This window comes from Diospyros lotus, chromosome 10, assembly GCF_014633365.1.
Source record: "Diospyros lotus cultivar Yz01 chromosome 10, ASM1463336v1, whole genome shotgun sequence".
Taxonomy (NCBI): Eukaryota; Viridiplantae; Streptophyta; class Magnoliopsida; order Ericales; family Ebenaceae; genus Diospyros; species Diospyros lotus.
This window is the reverse complement of record NC_068347.1, coordinates 46,260-59,556: the sequence shown is the minus strand read 5'-3', so window position 1 is coordinate 59,556 and position 13,297 is coordinate 46,260. Positions and strand designations below refer to the sequence as shown.

The window sequence follows — 13,297 nt, the reverse complement described above, 5'->3', positions numbered from 1 at the left end:
ACCAAAGAATCCTCCCATCATTATCCACAAATAGTAGGGATGAATCAGATTCGAATGTGCTAAAACCTCTCTAAATCTTGAATCTTCACCTTCTTCGTGTTCGGTTGCTGCAAAATTGAAGGACCATTCATGTATCCTTTCCTTTTTCCACTGTTTATGTGCAATTTTTGATTTCTCTCGTATGTGTGGGTGCACGCGCATTGACATTTGTGAGTTTGCTCCTTCTTGTATGTTTAAAATGCATTTTTTCTAATGTGCCATTAGATTCGAGGTTGATGGAGGTGATTTTAGGGGGAAAATATGCAGGTGATTGGGTCTACAGAGCAGAAGGAGCTTCCAATCTTGTTCTTGCATACAATGTATCCTCGCCTGAATTTGTATGTCATTCGAAAAATTGTTTGTTCTTTATTGGCCTTTCGTTATCTTATGAATTGGAATTCATTGAGGCTATGAAGAGATTTTGAGTTTTATTTAGTGTTATACTCCACCTTTTTGAGAAAGACGGAGAATTTGTAGAGATAGAAAACTATAATTTCGGATTGCATTAATTTGACACATGTGCATCAAGGCTTGATAAACTCTAGAAACACCTAACCTTATTTTGAAATGCATTAGAATAAAATGAAATACTACTAATCACTTTTGAATGTTCTTGTTGGTGTTTGGTAGTTAATTAAGCCTAACTAGCACTCACTTTCTATGTGGATTTCATTTTCTTTCATTTGGAATTGTAATGGGCTAATTACAAATCTCTGTCATTCTCATTCTTTTGATTTATTGTCAATCCAAATGGTGTTTGCACTAGACTTCCATATTTCAATGTTAGTTTTGATAATCAAATGTCTTGTGAGTTAGAATTAGAAAATTTTCATTATGGGCCTTATTTTTGTTAGTTTATTGAGTATCCAACTACTAACTTGGATTTATGCAAAAGAGGATCTCTAAAGTGGGTAAATGTGTATGAAATTCTTATGATGACTCATTACTGTTCTCTATTTATTTAAATTTTATTTTTGTCTCTACACACGTGTGTTTGTGTATGGGTGGGGGAAGGGAAGGAGGGTGTTAGGATTAGGAGCTCTTAGAAACTCAATTCAATACTTTTAGTTTGCCAATCTCTAAACACTCATCACCCTAGAAATAACCCACAACAGAAAATGTAAATTGGAAATGAAAAAAATAAAAAAGAAATTAAAGTAAGGATCAGTCAAACCAAACAACATGGCAATCTTTATCCTGGTTCGAACTGATCATTGATCAGTCCTACATCTAGCCTTCAATCCGAGAGAAAATTCCACTAGAAAATCGTTGAACAAGATTACAAGAACTCTCAATTTCTCTATCACACAAGTTCACTACCCTCACATAAGAGAATAAAAATACAAACTTTCTCTCTAAGCCTTTTCTCCCTCTCGGCCATCTCACTTGTATTAAGAGACAAAGAATGAGTGAATGATGTTATGACCGAGTGCCTAGCCCTCGCCTCTTATTTATAAACCATAGGAACATTAATTACAAGACCTACTATTTAGCCTATACAAAGACTAAAATATTCCTTATAATATAACATCTAAGTTATCTAATCTAACCTAGAAAAAATCCAGCCATACTCATTCTTCTAACAGGTTCTATTCTTCATCTTCTAGACAGAAATCTCCATGCAAAAACCCAACAGAGGGTATTTGTACTTGTTGGGTTACCTTTCTTGATCAGACTTGTCTTACCTTGCAAAAAGTTGATCTTAACATAAATTTTGCATGTTAAAAAACTAGGTGATCCACATAATCAGCTAGTTTCTTTTAAGGCATAAAAAATATTCATATTTACCTCACTTTTTTTTTTTTTTTTTGGGGGGGGGGGGGGGGTTATGGGGAAAGAAACCTTTTCTTTTAAAAAATCTAACAAGATAAATTTTCCTACAATTTTCATCATGAGTAAGAAGAATTAGGTGAAAATGATTCAGAAAGTTGATTTATGAAACAACATCCATTTGAAAGAACTGGATTGTGCTAATATACATTTGCCAGTTGCCACTACTTATGGCTTCTTTCTTCTATGTTGCATAGATCGGGAAAGTACTACGATTACCAAAAGCTCATTTAGATGGATCTCTAAGATATGGCTCTGATATTGAGGATGGTCATTTAGCGCTAACTAAGGATGAGTGCCTTTTATGGAGGGAAATTGAATGCATTGCATGAGCTCCAACAAGAGAAATTGCAGAACAACTGTATGTACGGCATGTGATGAGTCCCCTGTTAGGTTGTGGGCATGTTGATGCTGGGGTAAGTTGTCATACTGTCATAGGGTTGGCCAGAATTTCAATGCATATCACCTTTTTACCTCTTTGATGGAAAATTCTCTATTAATTAGAAGATAATTGAACTTGGTAGTTTGACTTATAGTTTGTTAAGGAAAGTTCTATTTTTGCATTATGGTTGCTACTTTCTACTTCATTCATATGTATGCTAAGCACTTGCTTTTTATATTGCAGTTTCTATTATATTCTTGAACCATTGTCCTCAACTATAAATTTAAGTTTATTCAAAGATAACTAGAAATGGCTTAAATCCTTTTGTTTGTGCCCTAAAATTTGAGGTAGATTCATACTCGAAAAAAAGATATACTAATGGTTTTCTATACCAAATTGTTATAAGAAATCTAAATAAACATTTTGCCTTTGGGTTGTTATTTAGGAAATAAAATGATTATTCAAGATACCTTTAACATTGTTATTTCTCCATAATTGGCAAATTTCTGTAATTGTATTTAGAGATGGAAAACGGGCCAGGCCGGGCCAAATCGGCTCGCTTAAAAATGGGCCAGCAGATTGCTGGCCCTAACCCGGCCCGCAGGCCAAACGGGCAGCAGGCAGTGAGCGACAAAGGGCGAGGGGTGAGACTGAGAGCAAGGGGCGGGGGCGACAGAGGGCGAGTGAGGACGAGCGAGGGCGACTGAGGGGCGAGGGCGGCGAGCGAGGGTGAGACGAGGGCGAGGGCGAGGGTGAGACAGAGGGCGAGCGAGGGCGAGAGCGAGGGGCACGGGCGAGGGCGAGGGCGAGGGCGAGACGAGGGTAAGGGCGAGGGCGAGGGCGACAGAGGGCGAGGGCGAGACAGAGGACGAGGACGAGCGAGGGCGACTGAGGGGTGAGGGCGAGGGCGAGACAGAGGGCGAGCGAGGGCGCGGGCGAGGGTGAGGGCAAGGGCGAGATGAGGGTGAAGGCGAGGGCGAGACAGAGGGTGAGGGCGAGGGCGAGATTAGTGGGCCAAGCGGGCCAGCCCGGCCGGCCACTATTTGGCCCGCCAGGCCTAGCGGGCCGGGCCAAATCAGCTCGGCCTTAAATGGGCCAGCAAAATACTGGCCCTAGCCCGGTGCCGGGCCGGGCCCCAACGGGCCAGCCCGTCGAGCCAAGCCCATTTTTCCATCTCTAATTGTATCCAAGGAATTTCTGGAGTTGGTTGAAAAGAATGTCTTTTGTCAACGTCCTTCTTTGCGAGTTGATGCTGCTAATGTTAATACCCTATGTGATTCTGCTCTTCTTATGTCTGATCATTCAATTTTCCCAAAAGGTAATTTCTATCTCTCAATTGTTATTAAATAAAATCTTTTGCTTGCACCATCCATTGCAAGGTCATATGGTTTAATTTCTACAATTGCTCTCTTCAACTTGTGATCAAGTCAATCTACCAAAGAAAGACAGTTACTTGTTGTCTATCAACTGGTTAATGTCATAGATTAGGGCTCTAGCTTGACACACTTGTTAATTCAAATTCAACATGTGGTGGGGCTTTGTACTGCATTTGAGTTTAGGTCTTAAGTTTTTCCCACGTTTAGTTACTTTTGATAAAATCTCTATTTTATCTAATCTTTAACCAAATGACAAGGCATCTTACCATAAAGATGCAATCACATTAGAACAAAGTAATGAGGCATTCACTTACCACATACCCAAAGGTGGAAGTGTAAAACCAACTTGGAGATAGTCTCAAAATTATTAAGCAACTTGTGGGTTGAAATGCCTGAAGATATATAGGCTTACAAGTGTTGGAGATGTGGAGCTTTATTTGATTTTATGACACCTATGTGGAGCCAGTATAAGGGTTGCGGGGACTCGGGGGGTGGAGCCTCGGAAACCTAAATAGGCCCAAGTTAAGAGTTTTATTTTTTTCCATAGTCTTCATGTATAAATACGTGACTATAATTCTTGTAATTGTAACATTATCAAATAGTGAAAAAACACCTATTGCAGCCATAAACGTAGGCATTCTCTGTCGAACCACATAAATTTAGTCCTCTCTGTGTGTGTGTGATTTTGTTCCAAGTTTTCTTTATCACTTGATTCATTCCCTAACAACAAGCCCTGTTGGGAGTTAAGTAGGGTTTTTCCATAGGATTTTGACTTGGTAGTTGTAGGTCATATACACCAAAGAGATTAGCAGGTCATTTCTAGTGGTAGGTCCATTGATGGCACATACAACATATAAAGTGGAGATGCTAGTGTTAAAATCTTTCATTTATGGTCAACTTGTAGTATGCAATTAGAGTTACTGAAGTATTGAAGGATAGAGCCTAAACAGTCTAAAGTTGAGATCCTTAAGCCCAAATATTTGACACAGTTCAATGGAAATGTGTCTTTTTCTTTCTATCTTTTAGCATCATTGTTGGGAACCTTAATCTAATATGAAAGCTAAAATCAAGAACACAACAAACAGTTTAGATGACTTAGTTTTATTGACAATAACCTTGACTTAAATAGCCATTCAATACACGATAATAGAAAATGAGAAAGCAACCCACTTTGGCGAAAATAAAGGCCAATTGGTAACAAAAACTTGGAACAATTCAAATACAAGTAGTTATCCCTAAAGACTAGGACTTTCCTGAAAACCAGGAAATTATTCTAACAAAAAACTGCAGTAAACTCCTTCATTCCCTCCCTTAAACTAAATGTAGTAAAACAATTAGTTTATACCAAAAATCTCGCATACTCCCAACAATTTTCGATGCTTCTGAAAAGCTTCACGCTTTAATGGTTTCGTCATTATGTCCGCCACCTGATCCTAACTTCCACAATGAACTAATTCAATTGTACCATCCTTAGTAAGATTCCTTAAGAAATGGAATCTCACATCAATATGCTTGTTGCGACGATGTATAACTAGATTTTTAGACAACTTGATGGTTGAACTGTTGTCACACATTATAGTAGTACAGCCTCCATCAGAATGTCCCAACTCTTTTAAAATTCTCTTCATCCAGACTCCTTGACAAGCACAGACTGCAGCTGCCAAAAACTTAGCTTCTATGGTTGATAAAGTCACAATAGGCTGCTTTTTTGAACACCACGAAACAACACCTGAACTCATTAAAAACACGTACCCAAATGTACTCTTCCTGTCCTCCATATCTCCGGCATAGACGCTATCTATAAATGCCAACAACTCACAGTCTCCTCTTTTCTTATAATGAATTCCATAGTTCATAATTCCTTTTAAGTATCAAAGTGCTCTCTTAGCTACCTGTAGATGAATCTTCATTGGTTTTGCCATATATTTGCTTACAAGACAAGTAACAAACATCATATCAGGTCTTATGGCAGTGAGATATATTAAACTCCCCACTAACTGCTTGTAGTACATCTCATCCACAAGGACTCCATCTCCATCTTTGCTCACTTTGAAACCTGGAACTATTGGACTGCCCACCGAATTACTTTCCATCATACCAAACCTTCTCGAAACCTCCAAGGCATATTTCCTTTGGCACATATAAATACCATCAGACTTTTGTAGCACTTCAGTCCTGAAAAAAAACTCATTTCCCTAAGTTAGACATATCAAACTCTATTAGCATAGAGCTTTTAAATTCAGACATCATAATTTCATCATCACCAGTAAAAATTAAATCATCAACATAAACACTTACAATGACAATTTTTTCTTCTCTGCTTCTCTTTGTGAATAATGTCTGCTCGCTATCGCACATTTCAAACCCTTCACTAATGAAATGTGCTTCGATTCGACTAAACCAAGCTCATGGAGCTTGTTTTAATCCATACAAGGCTTTATGTAACTTGTAAACCAAATGCTCACTGCCTTTTTTTTCATACCCTCTTGGTTGCTCCACATAAACATCTTCATTCAATTCACCATGGAGAAAAGCTGACTTGACATCCAGCTAAAAAATCTTCCAATCCTTTTGTGCAGCTAGAGCAATAATCATCCTTACAGTATCCATCCTTGCCACTGGTGCAAAAACTTATGTGTAGTCTACTCCATGCTCTTGAGAGTATCCTTTAGCAACCAAACGAGCCTTATACTTATCAACCTTTCCATGCTCATTGTGTTTGGTTTTGTAAACTCACTTTACTCCAATTTTTTTGGCTCCAGCTGGAAACTTAGTAAGTATCCATGTTTTGTTCTTCTTAATGGATTTGATTTCACTGTCCATGGCCAATCTCCAATTTGCACTCTTCACAACTTCCTCAAAATACAATGGATCAGTTGATACCACTAGTGCCATTTGAACTTTATCCTCAGATAGACCTTCTCTACTATCATAATCACCCATCCATGTAGGAGGTTGCCTCTCATGTGGTTGCCTTAATTCCCTCACTCTCTCTTCACCCTCACTAGGACCATCTTCCTTTTCTCTAACTCCCTCATCACTAGTCTCTCCTACCTCTCCATCAGTATCATCTCCATTCTCATTTTCACTCACACCTCATTCTAAGTCTACTACTATTTGTTTTTCATAACTCACATCCCAATCCCATTGCTTCCCTTCCTCAAAAATTACATCTCTACTCACAACAACCCTATTAACAACATTATCAAGTAGCCTGTATCCTTTTAACTCCTCACTAACTCCCAATAACACACAAGTAATGCTTTTACTATCAAGTTTAGTCCTCTTTGCATCTGGAACATGGACGTGTGCTATGCAACCAAAAACCTAAAAATGATCTACTAAGGGTTTCACTCCATTCCAAGCCTCATCTGGTGTAACATCCTTAACAGCCAATGTAGGACACCTGTTTAGGATATAGATAGTCCAGTTCTCTGCCTCTAGCCAAAAGGTCATTGGAATGTTCTTTTTAGATAGCATTGAACGAACAATGTTCATCACAGTTCTATGATTCCTTTCGGCTACACCGTTCTGTTGCAGAGTATAAGCGGTGGTCAATTGCCTTTTAATCCCACTTTGTTTGCAGAAATCATTGAACTCATTTGAATTGAATTCTCCTCCTCTATCAATACGCAAACACTTAACAAACATCCCTGTTTCTTTCTCAACCATAGTCTTAAAGCATTTAAAAGAATTTAAAGCCCCTAACTTCTCTTCCAAAAAATACACCCAAGCTTTTCTATTATAATCATCAATGAATAACAAAATGAACCTTTTGTTGCTATTAGATGTAGGAGTGATCGAACCACAAATATCCGCATGAATAAGTTCCAACTTCTGAGTTGCTCTCCAAGTACTCCTCTTTGGGATAGGATCACGGTGTTGTTTCCCATTGATGCAAACAGCAAGGTTCTCAAACCCTTGTAGCTCAGATGCCCATATCTCCGATGCCAAAGATGAGACAAGTTTTGAGCTCTTGTGTGCAAGCACTGATCAGATTGTGCTTGAGAAGAAGCTTGAGACTAAGTCAACAAGATAAACATCCTATTAACACTCATGTTGGCTTGAATGATCAAACCCTTCTCTGGATGAAATATCTTGCACATCCCTCCCTTGATCAAAATAGCCAAGCCTCTTTCTTGCAACTATCCTATGCTTAAGAGTTATTTCTCAACTCTGGAATATAGAATACCTCAACAACAACATGATTGACTCCATTCAACAACAGCTTCAGAGTTCCCTTTCCCATCACATTCATCTTAGTGTTGCTTCCCAGTTTCACCAAATGTCAAAATTTTTCATTGAGTTCACTGAACATAGCTCGATTGCCGCACATGTGATTAGAACACCCTGAATCAAGGAACCATGCATCTTCTCTTCTGGCCTCATACAGCTCCACATAAGACATCAAAAGCATTTCATCTTCTTCATCAAGTTCTGTATAGTTTGTTTCTTTGTTCCCAGAAGGACATTCATACTGAAAATGTTCAAGATTATGGCATCGGTAACACTCCACAATTGCCTTGTTGAAACTTGCTCAACCTCTCCCTCTATAGCCACCACGACCACGACCTCTTCCTTGTTCATATGTCACATTCAAGGCCTGCTCCTCACCATTGTGCCTTTTGAATTTCTATTCATGTACTATTAATGAGCTTTGTAACTCATCAACAGTGAGAGCATCAATGTCCTTTGACTCCTCAATAGAACAAACAACATAGTTGAACTTCTCAGTTAAGGAGCGTAGAATTTTCTCCACCACTTTAACATCCTGCATATCTTCTCCATAAATTTGCATCTTATTTGCCACTATCATGACCCTAGAGAAATACTCTATCATTCCTTCACTAGACCTCATCTCAAGAGTTTCAAATTCTCTATGGAAAGCTTGAAGATGAGACCTCTTGACCTTTGCATTCCCTTCGTACTTTTTTTTTTCATGGCATCCCATATTTCTTTGGTAGTATCCTTCTTGAGAATGGTCTTGAGAATTGTGCGATCAATGGCCTGGAAGAGATAGTTCTTCACTTTCAGGTCCTTCAGCTTCATCTCATCATTCTTCTTTCGCTGTGCATCTGTCTTCAATGATTCACTTGCTGGCTCAACATAACTAGGCTCCACCGGCTCCCAATATTCCTTAGATCATAGGAAATTTTCCATCAGCATACTCTAATGGTCATAGTGACCATCAAAGCGAGGAATGGTTGGCTGTATAAAACTCCTTTTAGTAGTCATCTTTTGTGCTACTACAAGAACTTCAAAAACTGTTGCTTTGATTTTGTCAGGCCCAATGGAAGCTCTAATACCAGATTGTTGGGAACCTTGATCTAATATGAAAGCTAAAATCAAGAACATAACAAACTGGATTGGATGACTTAGTTTTATTGACAGTAACCTTGGCTTAAATAGCCATTCAATACATGATAACAGAAAATGAGAAAGCAACCCACTTTGGCAAAAATAAAGGCCAAGTGGTAACAGAAACTTGGAACAATTCAAATACAAGTAGTTATCCCTAAAGACTAAAACTTTCCTGAAAACCAGAAAATTATTCTAACAAAAAATTGCAGTAAACTCCTTCAATCATAACTAATCAAATTTTGTACATTTCTTATTCTGCAAATCAGTACTACTAGGAAACATTCATTAAAGATAAAAAAAATAATTCCCTAACATTCATTAAGCAATATTTTGGTCTCTAAAAGCAACAAATAAACTTTCCTAACTTCATGTTCAAGGGTATATTTTTTTATTTCTGGACCATCATATTGGCATACAATTTCATTTGCTAAAAGCAAGAAATAAACTTTCCACTTCATGTTGAGAGGGTAGCTTTTTTTTATTGTTATTCTTTTCTCTTGGTAAATTTTTCCCTTTACTAGTATCATGGCATTCTTCTTTTCTCAGGTAATTTGAAAGGTGTTGAGCAAACTTTCTCATATTAATTAAGTTTTGATGATTAACAAAAATATTTTTATGATATAAATGTATTTCTTTCTCATATAAAAAAATTAAATTTATTTTAAATTAAAAATGGGTACAAAGAGTAAATTTATTTTGAATTAAAGGTGGATTGTCTTTAAATATGTTTCTTTCTTTTGATCATTTATGTCTCAAAAGTTTATGTTTGAATTTTTATTTATTGAAAAATACTTTTATTACTTATGCAAAAAGTATATTTATTTTGAATTAAAAGAGAATTACTTTTAGACATATTTTCTCTTTCTCATACAAAAAGTAAATTTATTTTGAACTAAAGAGAATTGGTTTTAAACATATTTTCTCTTACTCATGCAAAAAGTAAATTTATTTTGAATTAAAGGAAATTGCTTGTAAACATGTTTTCTTATTTTAATCATTTATGTCTCAAAAGCTTATAATTGAATTTTCAAATCTTGATTTCTCATGCAAAAAGTAAATTTATTTTGAATTAAAGGTGAGACATGTTTTCTTATTGTTTGAGAAAGGCTAAATATTTTTTGAATTTCAAACTTCATATTAACCCTTTCTTTAGTGGCTAAAATGCTTATAAATACCCCCAAACTCATTTTTTGAGTATCCATTGCACACCAAAGCTCCCCAAAACTCTCAAACTAATTTCCAAGTATTTCAAGGCTCTCAAATATTCATTGTTCATCTACCGAAGAGCCACAAGGCAAGAGGAGCAAAAGAGATCGCAAAACCGAATCTGATCTTCTCCATTCAAAATGAGGTCACCGTTTATTTATTTATTTAAATATTATTTCCTTGTATAATTTGTTCTTAATTGCTTATTTGTGTCCAAGTGTGGATAAATTATTTGTAACATTTAAATTACTATTGTGGATTGTATAGATTTCCTAGAACCGTTAAAATCTAGGTGAATCTAGTTTCTAAGGTAAGTTAGGGAGAAAACCCTATTGTTGGTGATTTTTCTAAAACCCATTGTAATATAGGAGTGTATCTAGTTTTCAAGGTGACCTAGTGTGAAAACCTTGGTGAGATTAGTGGAACACCAAGGGTGGTTGGGACCTTAGGAGAGTGGAGTAGGTGTGTATGAAGACACCGAACCAACATAAATTGTCTTGTACTTCATTTATTTATTCTTGCTATATCTTGTGGTTTGCAATTTATTAATCTCAAACTTAAATATACATAGTTATAAAATCTTAATTTGTTTAAAATTAAATAACAAGAATTTAATTAAAAGAAAATAATTTATATATATTCTTAGAGAAAATAATTAATCAATAATATTTATTAAAAGGGAGAAAAATTTTAAACACTCAATTTACCCCCCTTCTTGAGTGGCCATACCTTAAGGGACCAACAAAAGGGAACTTCTGCATATCTGTTGAGATAAAGGTGTTTTTCCTCCATCAACATCTTGCTTTCATCTCTCCCTTTCTCAGTGGTGTTAAAACACTATTTCAACTTGGTGTTGTAATCGTCTAATATCTCTTCTCCTCATTTTCACCTCCTCTCTAAAACACAGCCAAAGTGTGGATTTCTTCCTATTTCAAGATTCATATATGAAGGACATGCCATAAAAAAGAGTACAACTAGGTTTAAAATGCACCGAGCACTAAAATTGCATCAAGGAGAGGTAATTTTTTTTTTTTACGATTTTCTTATTCAGGATAAGTAAATTAGTAATAAGAATCTCTTTATTCAAGTGTATTAAATTTGTAATCATCTATGATTTTGGTCCAACTAGATTTCATTTTGTTCCATATCTATCACCCAGATTTTATTTGGACTTTGACATGTATTGTTTACCTCGCTAGTTTTTAGCTCTCTTTGTTTTTTTCTTCATTTCTTTTTTTGGTTGCTAGTTTTTAGCTCATCCAAAGTCTTGTTTTACTCAGACATCAGAACTAAGTGAATACAATCCACTTGATATGTTCTCTAGATCTAAGGATAGATTACATGATGCAATCATGGCACTCTTTGCAACTCCTCAGAACAATTTTCGTGTTTTTTTGAATGGTTCCCTCATATTTGGTGGCTTGGGTGGTGGAGCAGATAGTACTAGTTGTATGATTGGCGAAGCATTTGAAGATGTACTTAAGTGTGTAATTCAGGCAGACAAAGGCTTTTGTACAAGATATTTTCTACACCTTGTTACTGAAGCGCTTTATGGATCAGGGTTATTAAATCGGCTCCTCAAAATACAGAAGCTTGATGTCTTTGACATTGAAGGCGCTATTCATGCATATTATGATATTGTTTATCCGCCTTGTAATGTGTGTGAAAATCTAGGCGATAATAAACTATCAAACATCTATACTTATCTTCATTCATTGCCTTTGGATGAAAGCTTAAAGATTGTGAGGGACTATTTGATAGTTGCAACTGCAAAGGACTTGAGTATTATGATTTGCTTTAGACCCAGGAAAGATGAGGATGTGGAATCTCCATATAGTTGTATTTGTAGAATCAACCAACCAAAGGTTTGATTATAAGGTGTGTAGAATATCCAAGTCCATATTTCAAATTTTAGTGTGTGTGGCTTGTGTCAAATGGAGTCAGAGTTGTGTGAGTGCAAGGTTCATCTACAGAATGGAATAATTAATTGAGAGAGTTTGTTATTTTTTAGAAGAAAAATGAGGAGAATCATTGTTTGTTGAAACTCAATAAATTCCCTAATACTCATAAATAATTTAGATTTATACTCCAGATATTTCAAATTCCTTATAAGGCCAGGTATTTCAAATTCTTCTTGACATTAAATGATCTCATTTTTGCAGAAGTAATTTATGTACCAGATTGACACTTGAGATTGTTACATGTTCATGCACAAGTTGGTATTTTATCACTTAATGGTCTCATCAACTACTGCTTTGGCAAATACACACAATGTTACTAGGTTTTCAAACAATTAAATTCCCAAATGTAGAAGTAGTTTCCTGCCATAATTATTGCTAACAGAAGTTCAAATTTACCAGACATCTTTTATTGACTTGGATATGAAACCATTGAAGAAGATGGAAGGCTATCATAAATTAAACCAGAAGATAATCAACTGCTACACTCGTATGGTGAACAGAGAGCTGGTACAAAAAGCTGTGTGCATTGACTTGTATGAAGCTACATATTCAGATGAATCCTTTGAAATAGAGAATGGTTCTAATGCTAAGGATCCTAATGGTAACATATAGTTTGCTAAAGAAATCTCTCTCTCTCTGGTTGTACAGAACAGGTACACTAGAAATCTTAATGCATTGCTTGCTAATCTGATTTATCTGTAACCTTCATATCATCAATTCTACTCAAAAACTAGTGACAAGGATTCAGAATTCAGGACTTTTAAATATTAACATTGTGTAAGCCTTCAAAAGCCCAAATTTCTAAAGCCTGGAAGTATTTGCAAACCCAAAAGATATACTGGCAATCATGTTGTACTTTTCTAGGATGATTGAGTTGCAAACCCAAAAGATATCTTAATTTCCCTCCCTTTCCTTCTTCATTTAAACCAGGGCTGAGTAAATTAATACATTACACTTAGAAGTCCAGCTGAGGTTGTGCTGAGGCATGTATAAGAAAATGCCATCAGGAAAATTATTATAAGTTTTCAACCTTTTAGATGCAAAACATTTTTAGTATTAAAGGAGGAGAATGGGTTCCTGGCTTTTCTGACTTTTTGGTCCCTTTGTTATTTCTTTTTCCTTTGTAAGTGTCATGTATATGT

At 36.2% G+C, this 13,297-nt stretch overlaps 1 pseudogene; it reads left to right on the top strand.

The window, feature by feature from the left end:
- Positions 1–275: 275 nt before the first annotated feature.
- On the top strand, positions 276–12,767 carry LOC127811756 (inositol-pentakisphosphate 2-kinase-like; annotated as a pseudogene).
- Positions 12,768–13,297: the final 530 nt, after the last annotated feature.